Source organism: Ictidomys tridecemlineatus, unplaced genomic scaffold (assembly GCF_052094955.1).
Source record: "Ictidomys tridecemlineatus isolate mIctTri1 unplaced genomic scaffold, mIctTri1.hap1 Scaffold_75, whole genome shotgun sequence".
Classification (NCBI taxonomy): domain Eukaryota; kingdom Metazoa; phylum Chordata; class Mammalia; order Rodentia; family Sciuridae; genus Ictidomys; species Ictidomys tridecemlineatus.
In genome coordinates, this window is record NW_027525461.1 from 55,218 (window position 1) to 82,877 (window position 27,660).

The 27,660-nt window shown below is 43.2% G+C and overlaps 1 protein-coding gene across 1 annotated transcript in view; it reads right to left on the reverse strand.

Annotated features, from left to right (window-relative positions):
- The window catches only part of LOC144374570 (phosphatidate cytidylyltransferase, mitochondrial-like), an 81,461-nt gene extending 54,149 nt beyond the window's left edge, over positions 1 to 27,312 (reverse strand). The window contains exon 1 of the mRNA XM_078037323.1: positions 27,191 to 27,312. The gene's annotated coding sequence lies outside the window, so the exon portion shown is untranslated. The remainder of the gene's footprint in view (positions 1 to 27,190) is intronic.
- Between the last annotated feature and the right edge of the window lie 348 nt (positions 27,313 to 27,660).

Sequence of the window (27,660 nt, forward strand, 5' to 3'; positions counted from 1 at the left end):
TCGGCTCCCTGCCCTCTCGCTGCGGGGGGGGGGGTAAGAACCTCTTTGGACACTCTCAGGGGTCCCTTTGGCTTTCACATGTGGCTTTCAATTGCTTATTGATCCAGAGGCTTTTCCTGATCTCTCTCTAAGGCATTAACCGTGATATTCAATAATCATCTATAGAGGTGAAATTGTGGTTCCCAAAAGATATGGCTATCCCAACTTCAGAGTGTGATCATAACCTGAAATAGGGTCTTTGCAGATGTAATCAAGGGTCTTGAGATGAGATTTATGCGAGATTTAGAATATGCCCTACATCCAGTTACGGATGCCCTTACAAGAGAAGGGGATTGGGATTTGAGACCCAGAGACAGAGAAGGAAGAAAACCACATAAAGATGAAGGCAGAGATTGGAGTTTGAAGACCCAGACATTAACAGCAACAGAGGAGACACAGAACAGATTCTCTCTCCCTCACGGTCTCCACCAGAAACACAACCAGATGTCATCTTGATTTTGGACTTCTAGCCTCCAAAACACATTTTTTTTTTCTTTTCTTTAAAACGGCCAAGTTTCTGGCCCATTGTTATGGTAGCGCTAGGAAAGTAATCCTCCATTCAATCCCACTGTCTCTATAGCAACCAGTTGCCCACACTTCTCAAAATGCCTCCCTTTCACCAATATATATGCCAGCCCAGCTCACCACAGCTGAACCTGTTAACAACTGAGCCCTGAGGCCCTGGGCCAGAGCTGTCAATGCTCCATCTACAATTAGTGAAGCATCTTCGCTAGTGAATGATCTCGTTCCAACCCTCATCTGTTGCCTGTTTCCTCAGAAACCTGATGCTGTCACAGGTTGTGTTCTCTGGGAGCAGTCACTGAGATGCAGTTTGGCAATGCAAGAGACTGATCAGAGATCAGTCGCTGGGAGAAGGGGTGGGAAGAAGCTGGATTGGGCAGAAGGAGAAGCCCAACACAAGAAAGCCTTGGCCAGCCCCATGACTGACACAGCAGTGGTCTTAAATGGGCTGTCCCTGAAGGACACGCTGCAGGAGCTGACCGTGGGGACAAGTCCTTTCTTGAAAGGGCATCTGGGCAGTTCATCTCCGTGCTCACTAAATCATCATGAAGGTGAATGGGAGCACCCCCATCCCTCACTCAACCCATGAGGAAACAGGCTGAAGACGTTGTGCACTATTGGTATCTAGCAGAATCAAAACATGAATCTTTGAGGAAGAAAGAAACTAATATTGAGAGTGACTGAGTGCCAGGCACTTTAGGAAATTTCCTATGTATGTTTTCACTGGATCCTCAAAAAAAAAAAAAAAAAAAACCTGAAATGCATTCACATTCATTTCTCTCTCTCTCTCTCTCTCTCTCTCTCTCTCTCTCTCTCTCTCTCGTGTGTATGTGTGTGTGTGTGTGTGTGTGTGTGTGTGTGTGTGTGTGTGTTGCTGGAGATAGAACCCAGGACCTTGCACATGCTAGAAAAGAATTCTAGCCCTCAGCTGTACCCCCAGTCCCTCTGTAATTTTACAAAGAAAGAAAGGAGAACTCATCAGAAGCAAATATTTTGCCCAGTGTCAAGAGTTAGTGGTACATCCCCACCTTTTTTTTGTGTGTGTGCTAGGGATTCAGCCCAGGGCCTGGTCTAGGCAAGTGCTCTACCGCTGAGCTAACCCCCAGCTCTAATAGCTGGGAAATGGATGCTGGGGATTAAATCCAGGGGGTCTTTACCACTAAATTGCTAAGGATGAACTTGAGATCCTCCTTCCTCAGCCTCCTGAGTCACTGGGATGACAGGTGTGCACCATGATTGATGCCCCATGGGATCCCATAATCTCTGTAAAAGCCAGGAAGAGGATATAGCCTTTCATGTACATGTTGTCAATAATGCAGAGAGCAGAGTACCATAAATTAGTGAGAGCTCAATTACAATCTAATGAAAGACAGAATGTGTCTCTAGTCTTTATTTAGAACAACATTACAGCAGGCAAAATCTGAAACAGAGCTATTATCTGGTATCTGTGCAGGAAGCCACTTGTTAGAAGGTTTGATTCCTTTTGGGGTGACACTGAATGGGATAAATGATAGGTCACAACATTCAACAGAAAAACAAACCTGGTTTATTGGGAAAAACTAGAAAAGGAGTCTTTAAAATATACAGACAGTTTGCTGTAAGAAAATTCTGGTGTTGGAGTCAGAAAGCTTCAGGTTATCAAAATCATATATTTTTTTTTCTGATTGCAAAAGTGACATGTTTTCTATTAAAAAAAAAACATTGAACAGAAAACAGAATAAAATTACAATCATTTTGAATCCTACCACCCAGAGATAATCCTTGCTAACATTTTGATGTTGAGACTTCTGGTCTCTTTCTTGTAAATAAATAGTTGTTGATTTTTCTAATGTGTTTATATAAAATATATATGCATTTATATATAATTATATGCTTTATGCGTATGTGTGTGTGTATGTGTGTGTGTGTATGCACTGGGAATGAAACCCAGGGCCTCACACACACTAGGCAAGTGCTGTACCACTAAGCTACAGCTCTTAGCCCACTATATGGAATTTTATTTTTCCAATATGGGTAAATCTGTACCATAACCATAATGTACAGGTAGCCTTTTAAAAAATGATTTTTTTCTTTTTTGATTAAAAAACAATACATGCTCATGGAGCAATGTGGAAAATGTAGAAAAGCAGAAAAAATAATATCAGCTCAATGCACCTTTCCATAATATTGATTGTTTCATAACATAATTTTTTTGGGGGGGAGGGGTATTAGGGATTGAACACAGGGGCACTTAGCCATTGAACTGCATCCCCAGCCCTTTTTAGTTTTTATTTTGAGACAGCCTTGCTCAGTTGCTGAGGCTGGCCTTGAACTTGGTGATCCTCCTGCCTCAGCCTCCTAAATTGCTGGGATTACAGGCATACGCCATCACGCCTGGCTTATAACCTAATTTTAAAAATGTTAGTGCTAAAGTAGAGCCTTGAACCTAAGTTATGAGATTCCAACTTTCTTTTGGAGGTCCTAGGGGTCAAACCCAGGGCCTTGTGCATGTTAAGGCAAGAGCTCTAACACCGAACCACATCCCCAGTGCCCAAACTCCTGAATTTGACTTCACCCTTTCTTGTGTGATGACAGGCAGATTCCTAATCCTCTCCCAAGCCTCAATTTCCTCCCATGGAACAATGGAAATGATTGTAGTACTTTGACCTCTACTGGAAAAACTGCTGGATTTAGTGCATGATACATAGTAAGCAGTCTCAAATACATTCACCAATGAAATATGTCATTAGTCATTGTCAAAATGAGAAAATATATTAAAAATAATAACTGTTTTTCTTTCCTTAGTATATTCAGTTCCTCTTTGGCCCTTTCCCAGTGCATCTTAGGTCACCAGTAATTCATCAGCTAAGCAATAGTTTTCAAACTGTGTCTTGTGTCAGAATCTCCTGGAGTGTTGGTTAAAATGGATTCATGGGCTGGTGCTGTAGCACTACTGGGGATGGAATCCAGGGGCACTTTTATAGCTAAGCTATGCCCCCACTCCTTTTTTAAAAAATTTGACACAGGATCTTGCTGCTGCAGTCTGGCTGGGCACAATTCATGAGCCACTTATCAAGCAGGAACGAACTTTATTTTTAGAACACACTCTGCACCACACCAGCTCTTCAGGAATTCCCTCAGAGCCCAACTGCCACTACTGGCTTCCACCAGCCTCTCAACCCCCACTCCTCCTGCTCTTGAGGCTGATTGGCTGGGTCCTGTGGGCAGAGCCAAAAGAGACCCGCAATGAGCAGCTCCGTAATCTGAAAGGGTGGGGAAACAGCCCAATGAGCATGACTGCAGAGGAGCCAATCAGCTGGCAGCTGGAAGTTTGCTGGGGCCATGGTGAGCCAATCAGCTGGAAGTTTGCTGGGGCCACTGTGAGCCAATCAGCTGGAAGTTTGCTGGGGCCATGGTGAGCCAATCAGCTGGAAGTTTGCTGGGGCCACTGTGAGCCAATCAGCTGGAAGTTTGCTCGAGCCCCTTGGGCTGTGGCTCTCAACATCTTGCTAATTTCCAAGGTTGACCTTGACCTTGGGATCCTCCTGCCTCAGCCTCTAGAGTTTCTGGGATTATAGGTGTGCATCATTGTCTCTGGGTTAAACGAGAAACTTAAAATATGGAAGTTTGGCCAAAGTTTAACAAAGCAGATGCTTAAAAAATAAAGTAACCTGGTCCTTTTTTTAAAAAAAAAATCCCTAAGTGATCAGGATAAGATGGATGGCTAAATAGATGGATGGATGAGTGGATGGGTAGATGGGTGGGTGAATGGATGGATGGAGAGCAAGGATCAAGTTCTGTATCCATCCATCTGTTCATCTACCCATTCACCAGTCATTTATCCATCCATATATTTAAAACATACATTCTAAAATTTAAGGAATATTTTCCATTTTACAAGAATGAACAAGTCGTATAGCTCTTGCTCTTCAAGGTGGTCACAGCTAGGGCTCACATAGACGATGGTGTAGGGTGTACACTGCACAACTCTAGGGTCCACTCTATGGCATTGTCTCTTGTGAGGGGAGCAATAGATAACCTGTGCATCTATGCTACAGCTGAGAGAGGGAGACCATTAAACAGACAACAAGGTACCGTATTTAAGTTAAGAAGAAAGAGAGACTGTGGGAGCAGAGAGGAGGGATATTTAATGAAGTCATTGGACATGAAGATGGATGAGGCTTCCTGAGAAAGTGATATCTAAGCTGAGCTCTGTGGATAAATTAGCCAGGTGAGGGTGTGGGTAAAAAAAAGTTCTAAGCAGAGGAATCAGCCTTATAAAAGCCCTGGAGGTACCAAGTATGGTGGCACCTGTCTGTAATCCCAGAGAAGTGGGAGGCGGAGACAGGAGGCTTGGCTTGCAAATTTGAGGCCAGCCTCTGGCAACTTAGCGAGGCCCTGTCTCAAAATAAAATGTGGCTCAGTGGTAATGTGCCTCTGGGTTCAATCCCCAGTACCTCAACCAAACACACTGGAGAGGAGAGAAAGCTGAGTGTATCCAGGAATCTGTGAACAGTTTATGTGGTTGGAATGAGGAGGAAGAAGCAAGCAAAATGAATCCCAGAAATGTCTTGAGAGGTCACATCATAAAAGATCTGCAGGCTAAGAAGCTTATACTTCATCCTGAGGCCAAGGAGGACCAATCAAAGAGACTTCAAAGGCAGGATGGGACATGGCTGGAGCAGCTTTGTAGAAATCACTCCAGCTATTGTGCAGAGATGATAGTTTGCAAGGGCACAAGATGGAAAGCAGGAGGTTAGTTAAGAGGCAAAGGCGGTGTATTCCAGGTGACAAGATGAGAGTGGCCCAGAGTAATTGGTGGTAATGGGTTTGGGAAGAAGGAGTTGGAGATGAAAGATATTAGGGGGTGGAACTGCCAAGCGTTGGTGATTGGTCCACCACCACTTTAAGGGGCAGGCTCAGATCGAGGACCGGAGGCCAAGAAAGAGATGATAACACAGCCTTCCTCTTCCTGTGGCCTCCGTGGTCACCAAGTTAGGCTTTGGCCGAAGTGGAACAGGGTCACAATGACCTATGAGCTCTTCAAATATTCCTCTCTACACTTGCAGCTGTTGGCACAAAGCCTAGAAAATAAAAGAACCCATTAGATGTTGGTTGGGAGAATAAAAGAAAAAGATTAAATGAATAAATTTAAGAGTGTGATGATAAAGCACCAAGGATTTTGAAAGCAATCTATCCGTGTTTATAGAATCCATCTCCAAACATCTTGTTCCCTACAAAGCAGTCGCCGGAGTGACTATTAATCTCCATGCAGGAAAAGGCTTTTAATATACAATCAAGGACAGATTCCATGTAGAAAAAGACCTAAAGACCCAACCACATGAAAGTAAAAAAAAAAAAATGTGACTTAAAAAATCATTAAAAATAGAAAAGCAAAAGACAAACTAAGGAAAGCAGTGGATATGACAAGGGACTGGGAATATAACTCAGTGGTAGAGAGCTTGCCTAGTGAAACCTATAACAAGGGGTTAGTTTCTTTCATATGTAAGCAATCTTTAAACCCCAAACCCACCAATTAAAAAGATGACTACTTCAACATGAAAATAAAGCATAAGTCTTGAACTGGCAATACATACAAGAACAAATACACACACACACAAAAAAAAACCCAGCATATAAAAAAAGTTCTGAGCTGGCATAGTGGTGCACACCTGTAACCTAGTGGCTCAGGAGGCTGAGGCAGGAGGATCAGGAGTTCAAAGCCAGCCTCAGCACAAGTGAGGTGTTAAGCAACTCAGTGAGACCCTGACTCTAAATAAAATATAAAACAGAGCTGGGGATGTGGTTCAGTGGTAAAGTGCCCCTGATTTCAATCCCTGCTACCCCCCCAAAACAAAACAAAAAAGTTCTGAGCCAGGCGAGATGGTGAACACATGTAATTCCAGTGAACCAGGAGGCCAAGGCAGGAGGATCACAAGTTCGAGGCCAGCCTCAGCAAACTAGCAAGGCCCTCAGCAACTTAGTGAGAACTCGTCTCAAAGTAAAAAATAAAAAAAGGGCTGGGGATGTAGCTCAGTTATAAGATATGCCTATATTCCTGGTTTCAATCCCTAGGACAACAAACCAACAAAAAAGTTCTGGTTTAATAATCAAAATATTCATCTTAAAACAAGGTAGCATTTTTTTTTCATTTTCCAACTTGGTAGTGAATTCTGAAAGTTTTAAAAATATATATACTCATTGGCCTGGAAATTCTGTTTCTAGCAGTTTGTATTAAGGAAATAAAGCCAGGGATTGCAAGAAGCATATGCATACAAAATATTCATTGCAGCATAATAGTAGCAAAATTGGAAACAACAAAAGCTATAACGCAAGATGAGAAGGAATTGATGGTTTTGTTTTTGATCTTTTTTATTTTCTATTTTCTACAATAAAGATAAAAAGCCTCTGTTCAGAAAAACAAAACAAAAGCTGATTTTTTTTGTAAAGGGAAAAAAAATTAAGTACAAATATTCTTTGGGAGGGCAGTCACTGATTAAAACCTTCCAGGACCCTCTTTTTAGTGGTCATAAGAGCTAGTGTCTGAGGCGCATAGGAAATTGGTCTCATTATCTGTATCATTGCTTCATTTTATATAATACAGCCGATATTCAGGTCTGTTGCCCACGTTATTCATCTGCCACTATTTCAAAGTGACTTCAGGGTCTTGAGAAAAATCATTCTTTTTTCAAAGAATAAAAATCTCCCCCTTCACTGAAGAAATGCAAAGGAATGTGGTTTGGATTTTAGGTATACATCTCTTTGCTTATCACGGTTCTCAGCATATGGAGCTCAATAAATAGTAGCAGTTGTTATTTTCTTATTTTGTTTTATTTATTTCTGCAGTTGTCTGGGAGGCCAGATTGTTGAGGCCAGATGGGTGGATTCTCCAGCCAATGCTTCTGATAAAACATTAACTCCTTCCATCACTTATTCAGGGTGGACATTATCTACCCTCCCACCTTAAAATGTCAACATTCTGGGAGTCTGAGAGGCAAAGGAACGCTTTGGGTGAAATGTCTTGGCAACGCCCACGAACTGTGGGTGTGGACACATTGTGACTTCTCGATGCACATCAATCTTATGATTTTTAAGGTAAAAGATTGGGGTTGGGGGCTGAGCCCCTGTCTGCCCTCCAGTGCCACCTAGGGGTGGGGCAGGGAAGTGCTGCCTCTCCTGCCGTTTGGAGAAGATTGTGCATTGCGTAATATCACCTGTAGGGGGAGCTTGAGCCCGATTTTCCCATTCCAAGGCTGAGTCTGCAAGGAGATGAGAAGTCTGTGAATGGCTGGGCCAGGGCTGGTAGTGTGGTTCAGTGGTAAAGCTCTTGCCTAGCATTCTTGAGGCCCTGGGTTCAATTCCCATCACCAGGAAAAAAAAAAAAAAAGCAAATGATAAATCAGCCTTGGAACACAGCAGACCCCTGTTGCTATCTAAGCTCTATCACTAATATTTGCATGAACTTTTTTTTTTTTTGGCATTGAGGATGGAACCCATGGGGGCTTAACCACTAAGCCACATCCCCAGCCCTTTTTATTTTAAAACATGGTCTCTCTAAATTGCAGAGGCTGGCTTTGAACTTGAAACCCTCCTGCTTCAACCTCCTGAGCCACTGGGGTTACAGGTGTGCACCACCACGCCCGGCTGTCTGCATGATCCTGAGCAGTTCTTTTCTCTGAGCTTCATCCCTCTAATAAAATGGGGCGCTCAGAATGGCTATTTCATAGGAATGTCGTATGATAAATTGAGATCACAAAAATTAATCATCTAAAATAAAGCCTGGTATATTGCAGGTGCTCCCCAGATGGTACCTCCAACTAAAAGACTCGAGGCACATGGTTGGGCCATATGCTAGGAGAGTATAAAGAGATTTTAAAAATAGATGGGTGTGGCGGTACATGCCTGTAATCCCAGTTACTGGGGAGGCTAAGGCAGGAGGATTGCAAGTTCAAAGCCAACTTCAGCAACTTAACGAGGCCCTGAGCAACTTAGCAAAACTCTGTCCCAAAATAAAAAATAAAAATCCAAATAAAATAAAAAGGGCTGGGGATGTACCTCAGTGGTTAAATGCCCCAGGATTCAATCCCTGGTACAAAGAGAAAGAAAGAAAAAGATAAAAAAGAGAAGTGGGTGAGGGAAAACTCTCTCAGCCTACTCTTTTCTCCAAACTTGAGGATTATGTGTCTCTGGCTTCAGTGCTGGATCTGCCCTCCAGTGCCACCTAGGGGTGGGGAAGGGAAGTGCACAGACAGGCCACTTGGAAGGCGGATCTTGGTTGGATAGAGTGGAAGAGAGAGATGAAAAAGATGCTCAGGACATTGGTTCTGTGTTGTCGGATGAGCCAGGATCAGAGTGTGTGGCTGAACAAAAGGAATGAGGGATGGGATCCGAAGTGGCTTTCCTTTTGCACACCCAGTCTGAGTAGATGCATATGCTGAGAAGGAATCTGAGGCATTAAGTGCATTGAAGAAGGAGCATTGTAATAAATTGACGATGCCCGCTTTGGTTGTAGGACCGGGGACTGGTGGCACACAGGCTACAGGTGTGCCCTCTACAGCCTGGCAAAATGCTGTTCAGTCACAGTCTGTCAGTGCTGGCCTGTGAAACTTTTGAAACTGGTCTCCAACAAGGTAAGAACTGAAATTCCACGTGTTTACAAGTATTTACAACGATTGGACAAAGTAATGGGACATGGGAAATGATAAGTCCCCAGGGACCTACTTCCTCTACCTAGGTCCCACCTCCCAGAAGTCAATTCACCTACCAATAGATTAATCCACTAACTGGATTAATCCACTGATGAGGTCAGAGCCCTCATGATTCAATCATTGTGTAAAAGCCCCATCTCTGAACCTTACTGCATTAGGCACCATGCTTTCAACAAACAGGTGAGTTTTGGGGGCACAATTCCAAACCATTCCATAATACCAAACCACAATACCTCCCAGATATTGGCTGTTTGGGGGGAAAGTGAGGCAGCTCAATAAATAAGGCTTAAGTTCACCAAAAGGTTCCGAGGTGGAATTGTTGGAATGGGTATGTAGACTCCCTTGGAGGTTATGAGAAGAGGACACACATACTGGGGTTTGTTTTTAACCCCCTTGAGATGTGCCACTGCATGAGCAACACAGGTGGCCCATGTGGTGGGCCCCCTCTGTCCCAAATCTGGATTCTTAGAGGTAAGGGTACTTGTCCTTCCTCTGTTCAATTCAGCTGTAGACTTGAGCCATCTGATTTCTATAGCACGCTGAACATGACAATTCCCAGTGAATTATTTATATTGAAGTCATAAAATACGAAGCCATGATAAGGAAACGCAGAGGAAAACTAAAAGCTTAGCAGAAAATTGTAATCGTGTAGGCAGGCAATCCACAGAAAGGATGGGTGGATGGATGACAGCCCTGCCCCTCACCTGGGAGCTCTTTCAGCTCCACCAGAAGCAAGAACATCTTCCGTGCAGCTGAGAATTTGCACGGCTGGTTCCAGAAACTGCATTCTCAGGCAGAATATTTTGGGATCAGCAATGGCAGAGGCCACATGTTTTGATGGTCCAGAGCCTGGGATGGAGTCAGATGTAGCTGACTTTGAATCCTGGATCCCAGGGTGGGGGTGTAGCTCAGTGGTAGAGCATTTGCCTAGCATGCAGGAGACCCTGCATTTTTGCAAATCGTGATGATGATGATCATCATCCAGGATCCACAGTTTATGAGCTATGCCATCTTAGGCAAGTTGTCTTACCTTTCTGGCTCATATAGTTTCCTCATCTTTGATAATGGAGTAAGGTATTGGTTCTGGGGATTTAACCCAGGGTGCTTTACCGCTGAGTTATATTTCCAGTCCTTTTTTATTTTTTTATTTTGAGACAGGGCCTCACTAAGTTGCTCAGGGCCTTCCTTGCGAAATTGCTGAGTTGGCCTTGAACTCATGATCCTCCTGCTCCAGCCTCCCAAGTTGCTGGGATTACACGTGTGCACCACCATGCCTAGTTTAATGAGATAATATTAAGACTTCTTCAGGATCTAAAGCGATGAATACTGAGGAACTGCAGGCTCGCTAGGGCGTTTTCTTAGCACATTTAACTAGGTTGAACATGACAGACCATCTGTTCTAATTGTTTTATGTTTTCGGGTGTGGAAACTGAAGCCCAGGGAAGGGAGCAAAATTGCCTAAGATTAATTATTTAGTTAGTGTCAGCAGTGGGTCTAGACCCCAGTTTTCTTGATTTGCCAGCCAACTTAAAAAACAAAACATTCCACATCAATTTGTCATTCAAGTTGGAAAGCTCTCCAAAGCCAAAATGATTTCTGAGGTTTTAGCTTATTTACATGTGCATGGGGATGCAGATCAGCTTTCCAGCTTACCAGAACATTAGTACCTTATGGATACCAAATCATCCAGAGGAAAGTTGGTACCCCAGGGTATTAGATAGCTTTCTGTTACTGTGACAAAATACCTGAGGGAATCAACTTAACAAGGGGAAAGGTTTGTTTTGTCTCATAGTTTCAGTCCAAAGCTGTTTGGCCCTGTTACATAGTTGCATGGTAGAGGTGGCCTGTTAACCTCATGGCAGCTGTGAAGTAAAATAGAGATAGGTAGGACTAGGGTCTCAATATCATCTTTGAGGACATGCTCCCAAAGACCTATGTTCCTACCACGAGGTTCCATCTCCTAAAGGTTCCACACCTTCCCAGTAGCACCGCAGATTGGGTAAGAAGTCTTTAACATGTAAGGGACAGTCAAAGACCCACCTGTAACACCCAGCATGGCCAAAATGACTCAGGAATCAACAGGGGTTTTCCAATGGTAGAACATGTGCCTAGTATGCCTGAGGCTCTAGGTTCCATCTACAACAATACAAAAGAAAAGAAAGAGAGAGAGAGAGAGAGAGAGAGAGAGAGAGAGAGAGAGAGAGAGAGATCCAAAGCAAGAAATGATAAGAGACATAGTTATTGGAAAAGAAGTATCATTTACATCATCCTTTGTAAATACTATAATTGTGTATGCAAAAAAATCTGAAAGATTGTATACAAACACTATTAAACTAATAAATTAATTTAGCAAGATCACTGGATAGGAGGTCAGTATTTAAAAGTCATTTTAGCTAGGCAAGGTGGTATGTGCCCGTCATCCCAGCTAGTCAGGAGGCTGAGACAGGAGGATGGTAAATTCGAGGTCAGCCTCAGCAATTTAGCAAGACCCTTTTCTAAAATGAAAAACTTTCTTTAAAAATGGGGGGCTGGGGTGTAGCTGGGTTCATTCCCAAGTACCTCAAAAAAGCCAAAGAAATTGAGGCTTAGAGCCAGGGATGGTAATGCACACCTGTAATCCCCGCAGCCCAGGAGGTTGAGGCACGAGAATCACAAGTTCAAAACCAGCCTCAGCAACTTACCGAGGCCCTCAGCAACTTAGCAAGAACTTGTCTCAAAATAAAAAATTAAAAGAGATGAGGATATAGCTCAGTGATTAACAGTACCCATTGGCTCAATGGCTGGTACTCAAAAATAAAATTGAAAAAATAATAATAAATAAAGAGCTGGGGATGTAGCTGAATGATAATGCACTCCTGAGTTCAATCTCTAGTACCAATAAAATAAAATAAATAATGAAAAGAAAGAACGGAAGGAACGGAAGGAAGGAAGGATGGACGGACAGGCTGGGGATGCAGGTCTGTGGTACAGCACTTGCCTAGCACGTGCAAGGCCATGGGTTCAATCTTCAGCACTGAAGGAGAGAGAGAGAGAGAGAGAGAGAGAAGAGAGAGAGAGAGAGAGAGAGAGAGAGAGAGAGAGAGAGAGAGAGAGAGAGAGAGAAGAGGCTCTGGAACCAGACTGCTTCTGTTCAAATCCTCCTGAGTTGGTCTCTTATTGTCCATGACCTTGGACAAGGTACAACACCTGTACCTCGGTTTCTTCATATGTGCACTAGGGAAGAAAACCGTACTTCACAGAATTGGTTGCAAGGAGCAAATGAGTTAATACAAGTTAAAACTGTGCCTGGCAAATAGTATTCTACCAAGGTTGCCCATTAATATTTCTGTTATGTGATCAATCCGTGGCCCAACCCTGGTGAGAAACAAAGATTATATCTCATAGCGACGGCAAAAACCTGGTAGAGATATCTAGGTTTGTACACAAAATGATCTATAAAAGAAGAAACCAAGATAGTCTTATAAAGAATTGACTTTTTTTTTTTTAATTTTAGTGCTGGGGATCAAACCTAGGGTCTTACATATGTTAGGAAAGTGCTCCACCACTGAGGTACACCCCCAGCCCCAAGGATTTCCTTATCTGCTTGCTAGCTAAATAGTTTCCAGATCAAAATGGACACAAGCCAACCAATGAACTTGAAATTCACCACCCGAGTCCCGTTTTTCACCAGCTTGTTAGCCAGCTCTGAACTTGAGGGAAGACGTTTCCTCATTACCTTGCAAAGTTGTAAAATAAGGAAACTTGAATTTCTTTGCTCACTAGATTGTTTAGCTAGCAAAAAGCCAGAAATAGAAGTTTGATCCTAGGTTCTTTGCCCCGTCCCAGCCAAGACATTCCTAGGTGGATTCCTAAAGTTCAGACTGGAGATTCAGGATGGTTCTAAGCCTTGCTAGCTCATCATCTGGAAAGATCTCTCTTTCATTCCTCTCATGACTATTTCCTTTTAAGCCTTGCCTCTAATTATGGAAAGAGACCGATTGTCGTGCTCTGAAAGGGCTTTGGGGATTCAGAGATCAGACAGGGGAGGTAGACAGTGCTGGATCCTGGGAGTCACCTTGTGTAAGACACAGAACCCTGGTATGCCCTGGGGTGAAGGGATAAAAATAAGAGCTAATAACAATACTGCTCTTTAGAACAGAAATGTGCCAGCTGGTTCAAAATGTCACCAGGCCCTCCTTTTTTTTTTTTTTTTGATAGGAATTAAAATGGCCAGGCTTGTTGTAGTTTCTGCATGAATCCTTCAGAACAGAGGGTTTGTCCCTGCAGATCCCTGGGGCAAATTAAAACAGCACAAAGCTCTGATGGAAAAACCATACACAAGAGGTTCAGAACAACCTCTCTTTCAGGTGCTGTCCCCTCCCTTCAAAGCAGGGTATGTTCATGGCTGTGGAACAGGCAACTTGGGGAGATGAATGTGGGTAACCCAGGACTCGCTGGTCTCTGTTTCTCCTGGGGGCTCAGCAGGGAAGAAAGATTTTTTTTTAACACTCCACAGTTAAGAGGAAGAATATTCCTTTGTTTAGAGGCCAAGTGAGCAGTGATAGAGGAGGCCCAGCAACACAGGGAAAAGTAAAATACAAAGTGGTCAAAACTAAGGTTGAGTTCAGAATCCCCCGCTGTGCCACTGACCCTTGGAGTGGCCTTGGACTTCTCTTATGAACTTGAATCCCCTTGCCTGTTGAGAGAGGTCCAGAGTACCTACTTCATACAGGACATAATGCACGGAAAGGTCATAAGCATACTCTGGCCCTGAGTAAGCCATCCATAAACACATAAATGCTAGTTCTTTATGAAGGATTGTGGAAAATAATATTCCTAAAAGACACCCACCCTGGGGAAAATCGGTGACAGTGTGGTTTGGGAGGAGGAAGGGGAAATAAGCCAAATGTTAAACCTCTCCCAGTACATCCTTTCCCAGTTACAGTGGACCCTGGGAAAAAGCAAACCTTCATCGCTTCCTGGGTTCATCCCCAACATTTCCACCAAAAGCAAACATTCACCCCTTCCCAAACCCAATGGGCCCCCATACTGAAAGGCTGGGCCCTGGACTTTCACCCTTTCCCATTGCAGATGAGTCCTGGCAGGAGAAAAGCAAATAGTAAAGCTCTAGATAACAATGGATCCCAGAGGAAGGAAAGAAGACAGGCAGTGAACACCGAGCTGTGAGCTTTTCCCAGTGACAAGGAGTTTCAAACTTTTTACCAATGCCTTCCTGAATTAAAATTCTAACCTGCACATCTAGATCCCCGGCTGTCTGAACAGCACGTCTGGACTCTCCAATGATCAACTGACCCTCATTGTAAACTATAAAACTCATAGACTCCTCCTGTAACTTGGGGGGCCATTTCCATCCCCAGAAAATGAGCCCTCCCCATGCCTGATTGATTGACTTTGCTGCAGAATTAAGGAAACCTTAGGGGTTTCAACTGGTCCTCATGCCCACTAGGCACATGCTCCACCACACTCCCAGCCCTGATAGCTTTTATTTTTATTATTTGTGTCATGTGGTGCCTCTCATGATTTCTGAAAATTACAGCCAGGCCTCTTTGCCGTGTAACTGGAATCTTCCAAATGAGTTTTGTGGTTGGGATGTCTGTCTGCCTCCGGAGGTCTGGTGTTCTTGTTAATCAGGCCACAGACCTGCTTCCCTTGGAGACATCTCCCTGGGATAATTGGTAAGAAATTGAGTTAGGGGCTGCTACAGTTTTCTCAAGGTTGTCCAATTGTGCGTCTCTGATTTCGGGGATCGGGACAGCCTGTCTTTTGTCTCCATGCTTTAAAAGGCTGCGAGCGTGGGTGTGAGGTGAGCACAGGTCTCAGCGGCTGCTCATACCATTTGGAGAGATGCCAGCGGGCGAGGGAAGTGGCCCAACCCACGCTTGTCTACTTTTCTCTGCCCACAGCTGGGAGTAAGAGCAGAAATCAGTCTGCTGCACGACACTCTGCTTGTGCAGGTGGCCTGTCCCCACCGTGTGCTTGCAAATTCTAGCTTCTGACCCCAGCCTTAGGTTCTCTGGGGCACTGATAGCTGGGATCTCCCCCAACTCCCCGCCCATAATGACCCTATTTGCAGAGTCTCCCTTTCGTCTGTTAGTAATGATCATATTTCTAAGAATAATAAATGGTGACCATTTTCTGAACTCTTTCACATGATGCTTGGCGATGGTTCCATATAGGCCTAGGTTCATGTTATGGCTTGGATCTAGAATGTCCCCCCCACAAGCTCATGTGTTGAAAACATGGTCCCCAATGCACCAAGGTTCAGAGACGGGGCTTTTAGGCGATGATTGTTCATGAGAGTTCTACCTTCATCAGCGGATTCATCCATTGTATATGTTAATCCATTGATAGCCGAATCGACTACTGGGAAGTGGGACCTTGTAGTAGGTCACTGGAGGCATGTCCTGCAAGGGTTCAGCTATTCCCTGGTCCCCTCCTCTCTTTCCTTCTCTTCTTTGGGTTGCCATGAGCTAAGCAGCTTTCTTCCTCCACGCCCTTCTGCCATGATGTTCTGCGTCACCTCAGGCCCAGGGCAATGGAGTCGGCCACCATGAACAAAATCCTCTGAAAAGGACAAGGCTCCCGGGCCACCAAGCCCAGCAACGGAGAATTGGAGCGCGGAGTGTCTGATGGGTCAGAGGCTGGCGGCCAGCAGGGTTAGAGTGGTGTGGAGCCCCCCCCAAGGTAGCCAAGGCCACCCTGTCACCCTTCCGCGGCCAGCCCTGGCCACAGGATGGCACCCACTGCCCGCAGTGCTGCAGCTCTAAGCAGACCTCAACCTCCCGCTTACCTGACCTGCAAGGAGAAACTGGAAGCGGAGCCAACCTGCAAGAAACCCGGGGCTCAAGAATTGACCAATAGCCAAACCCGGGGCTCAAGAATTGACCAATAGCGTTAGTAATTTCTGCCCTAATTAGCATACGTTTGGACCAATAGCAGTGAGCCAAGGGCTATATAAACCCCCTGGACCCTAACACTGGGCGGAGAGCTGCTGTTAGGGTCAGCTCTTGCACAGCTCTGGTTTATAATAAAACTGCTGCTATACTCACCCTGGTCTGCAGATTTTTTTTTAATATTTATTTTTTAGGTGTAGATGGACACAATACAATGCCTTTTATCTTTATGTGGTGCTTAGGATCGAACCCAGGAGACGGGCTCCGGGATCTCTTAGGGATATTAAAATCCAGATGTTCTGATCCCTAGTGTCTGTGCAGAATGGAGGCACATCCTCCTAAAGACTTTAAATCATCTCTAGATGACTTACAATACTCAGTACAATGGAAATGCCATATAAATAGTAGTTATACTGTATTGCTGAGGAACAATGACAAGAAAAAAGCCAGTATATGTTTAGTTTAGACACATTGTTTTCTATCCACTGGTGGTTGATGTGCAGATGTAGAACTTGTGGGTTGTGGAGGGTTGACTGTAAAATAGACCCAAATGGAGAGTTTTGTTGTTGTTGTTGTTGTTGTTTTTAAAGCCCAGTGCCCAGCCCCCACGCCCTACCATTTACACGGGAATCTCTTGGGGAAGCATCATGACATTGGCTTGTGTGGCTCTCTGAGGACAGGGAGCTCACTCTCCAGGCTGGATCCTTGCCGTTCAGTGTGGACCTCAGACTTCAGACACTGACATCACCTGGGAGCTTGTTGGAGATCCTAGTCCTCAGGGTAAGGGTGTAGCTCAGTGATAGAGCGCTTGCCTAGCATGTGCAAGGCCCTGGGTTCCATCCCCAGCACCCTGATTAATGATGCTAATAATAATAACAAAATTTAAAAAAAATGGAAATTCTGGTCCTCCAGGCCCATCTCTTACCTACTGAATCATAGTCCCCAGGAGATTCTTCCACATCTTCACATGCTTGGGAGAAGCACCTCCTTATCAGTGAGGTGGGAAAGTATAATGTCCACATTTTACCTGCTCATAAGACAAGCTCACACTAACCTGCTCATTGTAAGGGTCTCGTGGAATGTCTGATGAAATTAGGGATTCATTAGGACTCACCCTAGTCCTAACAAACCAGAATGTCCAGGGAGAAGGTTTGGGAAGGTGTGTTTGTATTTCGAATCAGATGCATTTGAGAAACAACGTGTTATAAAGCTTAAAGGATTATTATCAGAGTTAAACGAGGACATAGAGCTCTTGTTTGGGTTATTATAAAATATATAAATTGGGCTGGGGATGTGGCTCAAGCGGTAGCGCGCTCGCCTGGCATGCGTGTGGCCCGGGTTCGATCCTCAGCACCACATACAAAGATGTTTTGTCTGCCGAAAACTAAAAAATAAATATTAAAAAAAAATTCTCTTTCTAAAAAAAAAATGAAATAAAATATATAAATTTTTATAAATATATAGACAGTTTACCATGGTGTGAAATGATGCTTAGCTGCTTTGTGTACACTCTGACTGAACGAGACAAATATTCTCTCCATTTTCCAGAGAAAGAAATTGAATTTCAGAGAAGGAAAGAGATGTGCTCTGGGTCACATGGCTGGGATGTGACGGAGCCAGACTGACCCTAGAGCTTGTGTCCTTCCCACTCCTGACTACCACACAAGTTGAGTTCATGCTTTTTTTTTTCTCTCCAGAAGAATTTTCACCTTTAAGTCAGCTGTGAAAATTCCAGATTCATCTGCCAATTCACCCACCCACTCAGTTTATTCACCAAAGTCTTACTGAGCATTCCCCTTTGACCAGACACAATGCTGGGAGACACAGAAGCAAGCAAGACAGACCCAGCTTGCCCCGGAGGGTGGTACAACACCTGTCATCTCAGTGGCTTAGAAAATTCAAAGCCAGCCTGGGCAACTTAGCGAGACCCTATCTCAAAAAAGAAAAACTCACCATCTCAACATCATGTATATCCACAGCCTAATATATATATATAAATATTAGTGTATATATATGCACACACACACATATATGTGTGTGTGTGTATATATATATCGCCACAAGACACTAATTAAAGTATGTAAATAGTGGAAAGATCAGTAGAGTAGAGGAAAGAGAACCGGGGGAGGGAGGAGGGAAAGTAGTGGAGATTGAATTAGAGCAAATTAATTTCATGCTTTTATAATTATGTCAAAATAAATCTTAATGTTATGTATAACTAAAAAGAACCAATATAAAAAGACAAGCCCAATTCACTGGTGCTTACGGTTCAATGAGGAAGATTCAAAGAATACACAAGTACCCCACCTATGTATGCAGAGGAAAAACCACCCATCTACCCTCGCATCCATCCATCCATCCAACCACCCCTCCCTCCATCCATCCACCCACCCACCCATCCATCCATCCACCCACCCACCCATCCATCCATCCATCCATCCATCCATCATCCATCTATCCAACCAGCCCTCCACCATCCACCCACCCACCCATCCATCCATCCATCCATCCATCCATCCATCCATCCATCATCCATCTATCCAACCAGCCCTCCACCATCCATCCATCCACCCACCCATCCATTCATCATCCATCTCTCCTCCCACCTGTTTCTGGGGAGCGGGGAGCTATTCTATGCATTATTCAATGCTGAGATCCAATGTTACTTCTTCTATCACTCACCAGGCGCAATGAGCTGATCCTTGATCTATGTTCCCATCCTGCCTTATTTATATTTTATGATAGCCAAGGCTGATAATAGACATTTTGTCTAATGTCTATTGGGTAGTATTTTATCTAAAGTAAACTAGGTTGTGCTGCAGTAGTAAACCCTGACATCTTAGTGTTGAACACAGCAAAGATTTATGCCATTTCGAAAACAAATAGTAGGTAAAATTTATATATCATAAAGTTCACCAATTTTTTAGTTGTAGTTGGACACAATACCTTTATTTTATTTATTTTTATGTGGTGCTGAGGATTGAACCTAGGGTCTCGCATGTGCTGGGCAAGTGTTCTACTGCTGAGCCACAAGTCCAGCCCTAAAATTCACCAACTTAAATCATACAATTTAATGGATTTTAATGAATTCAGCTATGCATTACCACTATCTAATGTTAGAACATTTTTTTTTATCACCCACAATAGAAACCCTGTACCCATTAATAGTTACTTCATCTTATCTCTCTCAACACAGCTCCCAGCAACTGGTAATGTACTTCCTGTCTCTGTCTTTGTCTTTTCTGGGCATTTCATGTAAATGGAACCAATACCATGAGGCCATTTGTGTCTGGTTTTCAAGGTTTATCCAGTTTGTAGCATGGATCAATAGCTCTTCCCTTTTGATTGCTGCATAATATTCCATTGCATGGATATACCACATTTAATTTATCCATCTTTCAGCTGATGGACATTTGGGTTGTTTTCCTTTTGCACTATTAGTAAAAAGTTATTCTCTGAGTGGCAAAAGTCCATAGGAACCCAGATCCAACATTCCATGCAGCCTTCCTTATCCCATTATGACATGACACTCAGGGACCACGCTGCTTCAATTTTGTAGCTACATCTCAGCACAAGATTTCCACATTCACTATGATGGGGAACAGAGGAAACTCCCACCTGCTCTTGGATGCCGAGGCTTGGAAATCAAATGTCTCACCTCTACTTACAGCCTGCTGGCCAGCATGGGTCCCATGGCCCTGAACACTTGCAAGAGAGCTGAGCTGGGTAGTGTGGTTTCTTTCCACGTGATCAGAAAGAGGAAAAGAGGAACCAGATATGGGTGAGCGCAGGGAATTATCCTAGGCAGACTAATGATTTGGCAGCCTTTTAAGTCATCATTCTTCAAATATTTGTTAAAAGGGTATTTGGAGGGAGACTGAATGTTGTTGGGTGTTAAGAATGAAAACAAATAAGACTCTTGGCGGTATTTGGTCTCTCTGTTGTCCAAGCAAAAGAGCTCTGGATTCAAACGAACGTCTCCATTCAGCAAAACAAAAGGCCTGCAGCTAATCTGAACCTTCCTATCAAAAAGATGAGCTAAGGACCCACAGATCTTGAACTGAGCTTCCTGGGTGTCTTATCATCGACCCAAGTGGCTTCTCAAAGATCTCTTCCCAGCTATTGACAGCGTACTCCTCGGCAGGAACACTAAGGATGGTGGTGTAGAAAGACCTCAATTCCTAGCTAGTATCTATTGTCCTATTCTTCTGTCTTAAGATGGGACAGTTACAGGAGCCAGTTGCTTCCCCAGTAAACAGTCTTCTTTTTTTTTATGAATAACAGAATTTTAGTTAGTAATAAGAAAGGGCACACACGAAAAACTATTTCTCAGTCTCCTGTAAAGCTACAAGTGACCAAATGGCAATGCTTGATTGGGGCTTCCAGGAAAGCTCTTTTAAGGGCTTTGATTGTGATTTGGCAGCCTTTTAAATCACTCTTCATAATCATGGCCTTTCCTAATACTTGGAATGTGAATGCAATGGCTGGAAGTGCAGCGTCAGTCTTGTCAACACGAGGCAACTTTGAGGATGGGTGCCATGAAATGAGAAAGACTATTTGAGGGTGGAGCTACCAGACCTGCTCTTAACTACCTACTTCCAGAAGATAAAGATTGGCAAGAAGGGACAAGGCCTATATCCCAGGAACCTACAGGAGGGATGAGGTTGTGAAGGGAAAGGAAAGCAACTGGGAAGGTAGTTAGAGATAGAAGCAGGTGAGTGGTTAGAAGTGCAGATACAGAATCAGCTCCAAGTTCCAATCTTGCATGACTCCGTGCCTTGGGCACAAAGTAAGTGTTCAATATAATAATAGTGTTCATAGCACATGTTTGATGTGTCATTCATCATTTGAAATGCTTTATGCAGTTTAATTTATAGAATCATCCCAATCCTATAAGATATAAGATATTTATTATCCCCATTTTCTAAATGAACAAATGATGAGACACAGGCTTTTGGTAACCTGACCACAGTCACAGCTAATAAATGCCAAGAATCATGATCCCAATCATCTGTGCTCAAAACCTCCCTGTTTGCACTATGATGTATGATCCTGCCACAAGCCCAAAAGCAACAAGGCCTATAGGCCATGAACTATAAGATAAAACCTTTCCTCTTTATAAACTGATCATCTCGGGTTATTACTGTCACAGTAACGGAAAACTGACCAACATACTTGGCAAACCAGTTGAGTTCTCAAAGTCTGCTCATAAATCTGCTTGCTTTAAGTTTAGAGGGGCACCGTACAAGGGACTGCTCTGTGAACAGAGAGGAGAGCTGTGCCCTCCTGCTCTAGCTGAGGGCTTGTCTGAGTTTGCAAGCAATAGTGCAAGGCTATACACTGAAATTCTATAAGTTACTGAGCTTCTGTTTGATGCCAATAATTATTGTCATTGTGATTAGTTGAGCGCATACTAAGTGTTGAATACTATGTTTTTTTTTTTTAAAAAAACTTTCCCTCTTTTCTGTTTTGTCAATTGCACAGTGATTCCTAGGAGATAAATAATAACCTTTTTATTTAGTGGAATGATTTGAGGCCCAGACTGGATGCAACTTGCTGAAGGCATCGTGGGTAGTAAGTAGCAGAATCAGGAAACAGACTCCAGGGAGCCATAGGCAAAGCTGGAGCTCTTTCCAGTGAGTGACATTTTGCTGGGGGTGGCAAGAGGGACAGGCCAGGCAGAACAGATGGGAGGGACATAGAGAGGCAGGGACAGTCAGTGTAGGCCTAATGTCTCACAGCTGCTTGACACATGGAAATTAGGCCTTTTGTGCTATATACTTGATTGCCCTTTATTAGTCTATCAATCAACCCAACTGAAGTTTCATTTAGAAGTCTCCAGGCATACATCTTTTTATTCTTGGTACTTGGGATTGAACCCCAGGGGCACTTCACCACCAAGTGACATCCAAAGTCCTTTTGATTTTTAATTTCTTTTTTTTTTTAATTTTGAGACCAGAGGGTTTTACTGAGTTGCTGAGGGTTTTGCTTAAATTGCTGACTCTGGCCTTGAACTTGTGATTCTCTGGCCTCAACCTCTGGAGCTGCTGAGTTTATAGGTGTGTGCTATGGTACCGGGAAAACCTTCTGACATTGAATAGCAGGTTGGTGTATTCAAAGAATGGAAGGATTGGGAGCCCGGCTACCTGTATACTTTGTTTAACATTGTCAATAATTTGTCCTTGGAAAAGTCATTTGATTTTTGAGTCTTATCTCTCTCTCTCTCTCTTTTTTTTTTTTTTTGGTACCAGGGATTGATCTCAGGGGTGCTTAACTACTGAGCCACATCCCCAGCCCTTTTTATTTTTTATTTAGAGACAGGGTCTCACTGAGTTGCTTAGGGCCTCACTAAGTTGCCGACATTGGCTTTGAACTCGAGATCCTCCTGCCTCAGCCTCCGGAGCCACTAGGATTACAGGCACACGTCACCCTGCCTGGCCCTACCTTTGTTTAAAATATAAGAGTAAAATTATATAGGGCCGAGGGTTGGGTGGTTCAAATGAGACACTGCATTTAATTTCTAAGTTTTGTGTATTTGTATTTAATTAAACATAGCACATATGGGCACAACACTGGACAACATTGGGAAAATTAGAAGCTACTGAGAAACAAGAATTTTTTTCTAAAAAGTAAATCTTCTTAGAGTTAGGTAGGCACCAGTAGCCAGCTAACCCCATGACTACCTGCCCTCTGATTTTCCCAGCCTCCTTTGCAGCTGGAGTGGCCATGTGACCCAGTTCTATCCAATGAGATGAAAATGTTAAGACTTTTGCTTTTCCAGCTCAGATAAACAGATGGGGTTCGTGCCTTCCTCTCTCCCTTGAATGTGGGAGGTGCAACCGTCTTCAGACCACAGAGACAGGCCAAGGGGACTGCTGTAGATGCTGGCCTTGACCGTGCCCTGCTTCTAAGTGGATACCAACAACCAAGTCAGCAGCCGCCTACCTCCAGACATGTTATTTTATGAGGAAAAGAAACTCTTGTTTTTTTAAGCGGCTGCTGGTTGGGTTCTCTGTAACTTCCACTGTAGCTATTACATTAATACATTCTCATCATCCAGCTATCACGGCTGCCAATACCTCTGCGTGGATCTTCTCGGGTCTTTTCTAATGCACCCCAAGCATTCAAATATTTTGAATTATTAAGAGGCTTCTTGCTTCTAACACTTGTTATCTCGTATCTCGTGTTTTAAAGTCCTCATTCAGGCCTTTTGCAGGTATTACCTACTAAGGATGAGAAATATTCTACACAAACAGAAAAAACACATTCTTAGCCACTTCTAAGGGGATTGGGAAATTTACAGCAGGGACAAAATTTGGAATGTACTTTTTAATTCACAAGGTTGGAGCTAGATTTTTCAATAGATTGACTTTTGCGCATAAAAGAGCAAACCCAGAAGCTTCAGAGCACACGGCGTTTGTAAGAGAAACCTCAGAGTAAAGAAGAGATAGAAATCAAATCCTCCAGATTTCAGGATGACACAAACGATACAATAGAAGGGCTGAGGCTGGGGCTCAGTGGTAGAGCGCTTGCCTGGCACATGTGAGGCACTGGGTTCGATCCTCAGCACATCACATAAAAATAAATAAATAAACAAACAAATACATAAATAAAGGCATTGTGTCCATCTACAACTAACAAAAATATTTTAAAAAGAGAGTGATATGTCTGGAAAGAAGAGAGAGAATTAGAGGGATGAGAAGGGAGGTGACATACTGTTTAGGTTCTGAGAAGGGACTCAGAGCTCTGTCCCACACCTGGCACTGGGAATGGACGCTCTGAACCCTCAGTAGATGTAGCAAGAATACAAAGCCAGCAGGCCCTGGGGCCTCTTCTCTCTTGTGTAAGTACATTTAAGTCACTCCAGGTCAAACCGGGAATCTTCAGGGACAAGTAACCCTTGCTTGGGTGAAGCTGAGGGCACCCTTTCAGTTGAGGGAAAGTATCTGAGAATTTCCCATGAACCTTTGCGACCCGGGCTCAATGGGCTGAAATTACAAGAAAGTTAACCTGGAACACAGGGACACCTCAACTGGTAGCCAGGGCAGGACTATGGCTTTAGCAGAGGTGGTCAGACTGTGACCATGGCAACCAGAGAGATGGATTGCAGAGGCCCGGGAAGAGCAGAGGGGGAGTGGGGGACCAGGTGTCCCTCTGGATTCCGGGATGGCACAGACATCTACCCAAGGACTCCAACCACCCCTAGAGAGCAGGGAAGGAGCAAGGAATGGGAGACTCTTGAACCGATCACTTTATATCAGGAAGTGTCTGAGTTACTTTGAATGGTAAGATTATGTTTTCTCATCAGGAATGAAACATATGAGACTGACATAAGTTCACTTTGAAGAAATAAAGTTTCATTTTATTTTGGAATGCTGGGAGTTGCAGCCAGGAGCCATCACAACAAAAAGTAAATGCTCGATCACTGAGTCATAGTACCCCCAGCCCCTTAAAAGTTGTTGTTTGTTTGTTTGTTTTGGTACCAGGGATTGAACCCAGGGGCACTTGACCACTGAGCCCCATCCCCAGCCTTTTTTGTATTTTATTTAGAGGCAGGGTCTCACTGAGTGGCTTAGTGCCTCACTTTTGCTGAGGCTGGCTTTGAACTCATGATCCTCTTGCCTCAGCCTCCCAAACTGCTGGGATTACAGGCTTGTGCAGCCACCAAGCCTGGTTGGCAAGTTTTTAATAAAACTATTTTTTGAATACCCAATTATGTATTCTGCAAATTTTCCCTCATTACCATGTATGCCTGCATTTACAACATACGTACAATTTTTCTTGCATGCAAGAATATTATACACACAGTTTTGCAAATTTATATTCCCCCCCCAAATATTCTGGGCAACTTTTGACACCCGTAAATTTTCATTTATAATGACTTTTAAACATTTTTTTGAAAATTTTGAAAATCTGATATAAATTATATGCCCAGAAAAACACACATATATATTCATACTAACATGTCTATATATAATTTTAAGGATATTATTTAAGAATACAAGGTTGGGCTGGGTTTGTGGCTCAGTGGTAGAGTGCCTGCCTTGCACATGTGCGGCACTTGGTTCGATCCTCAGCACCTCATAAAAATAAATAAATAAAATAAATGTATTTTTTAAAAAAGAACACAAGGCTAAAAATTCCTGGAATATAATAACAGTTTTCAATAACTGAAGAGTATGTAATATATCGCCACCAGACAATTTATTTCATTAACCTCCTCTTGAACTTAAACTGTTAAGATAGAATCCTAGAACTTGAATTGTTAGTTACACGAGAAGTGTTTCTACTGCAATTAATATATGACAGTGCTTTGTTTTGTCACTAACAATAGAATCAGGAAGAAGCCTAGGACAGACTTAATAATAACATCAAATACCCATACTCTGGCTGTCTTTCTGATCTGTTCTACTTAGCTTTTTGTCTTGTCGAATCATGGTTACAAAATGGCTTCTGCAGCACCAGCTATCACATCCATCCTTGTTTTAGACAGGATAAAGAAGGGATAGAGGGTAGCTTTTATCAGCAAAGTAGAACTTTTAGTTAAATCTCAATAGCCGGAACTAGATCACGTCTGTAGGTATCAAAAGGTACTGCGAAAGTAAATAATCAGTTTTTTTCCCAGGCTACTTTAGAAGTCTAGGGAGATGAGTTTTGGTGGTGGGCTTTAGGTTAATCACCCCCTGCACAGAGTCCAAATTTCCAGGCACTTTTGAGGAGTTGATCTGTGGAAGAAAAATACTTGAAAGGGCTTTATTAACCCCAAAAAAATTATATGCAAATTGTGAGGTATATAATTTATTAGAAGCAATGCTGTGTTTTCTCAGCAGATTGAATGTGTAGTATTATTGCTAATCCCTGGGTGACCACTTTGCTAATTAGCCACCTCTGCTCCGAAAGATATTGTTAAAATGCTCTTTTTTATAGAAACAGCTTTCCCATACCCGGTGACCAAATTGCTTTAGACCCCGTTTTGATATTCCAATCACCTCCCACAGGGTGTCAGGAAAACAACATGAGCACAGGGTCCAAAGACCTGAGATTATTTTTTAGCTCTGCCTCAGACCATAGACCGTACATCTCTAGGCTTTGAAGGAGATGGGTAAGAAATTTCTACTTCTCCACACTGCTGGAGGCACGAGATGAGATTAGGGTCAAAAAAGTGCTCTGAAGAGGGTGGGGTGTAGCGGCACATCCCTGTCATCCCAATGACTGGAGAGGCTGAGGCAGGAGGATCACAAGTTTGAGGCTAGCCTCAGCAATTTAGTGAGGCCCTAAGCAAATTAGTGAGACCCTGTCTCAAAAAATAAAATAGGCTGGGGATGTGGCTCAGTGGGAAAGCACTCCTAGGTTTAATCCCGGGGGTGGGGGAAGTGGTCTTAAGAGGAATATGGTGGTGGTTGTTATTATTGCTCAGCAGTTACTCTTGCTAACCATTTGGGAACCCGTTGAATCAATGTCAGGGCCTGTGATTTACTGGTGAACCAATTCTCCTAGAGGGCAAATTGCCTCGATTGGTAGATGTGGCAATATGCATGGTACAAATACTCTAATCATGGCTGATTTCAACCTACCAACAACCAACCACAAAATTTCCAAATATTTAACAAATCATTTTGTCAGCTGATACAGGTGAGCTCCAGTTCATTACTGGCCCAGACCACAAAATCAACCATCTTCCAGTGGAAGTGTCCTGGCTGGGTCAGAATCAACATCTGGATACTCCTGGTAGGTAGAATCTTCAGTCAATCTCATTTTGTTTCCTTCCCATCTCCAATACCAATTTACACACACACACACACACACACACACACACACACATAATTTAAGAAAGGCGTAAGTACACTCTAAAGGGCCATATATGTGCAAGTTATTTGATGCATGAATTGACACTTACTAGTGAAATAGTTCCAGGTCTACATAGACAGGATTGGACTTACAAATAAATATTATAGAGAACTTGTCCTGTATGGGCTATTCATTTGACTATAAGTGACATAAAACCCAATTCAAACAAATGTAAGATATAAGGAATGGTTATTGGCTCACATAACCACGATGTTCAGGGCCAGTCTGACTTCTTGCATGGCTGTATCCAGGTGCTCACACAATAGAAACAGGAATTCAGACTGATGTTTTTCTCACAGTAGTAAAAGGGCCACTAGCAGTTCCGGTTTAGCAGCCCTGGTGGAAAACAAAAACAAAAATGTTGCTTTCCTTCAGAGCAATTCCCAAATTCCTGACAGTAAAACTCCAAGAAATTGTTCTGATTGGACAAGCTGGGGTGGCATGCTCATCTCTGAGCCAATCACAGTAAACCAGAGAACATAGTACTTACCGTGGCTGGGTGTGGACCCTGGGCTGATTCCTGGAGAAGGAGATGCTGTCCACCCATTTAAAGCACATGGAGAGAAAAAAAAAATGGATTGAGAATGGCTTGAGTTGGTTTCCCCAAAAGGAAAGTTGGATTCTTTTCCCAGGGGGAAAAAAAATCCAAAGGGAATGCAATGATTAATTTT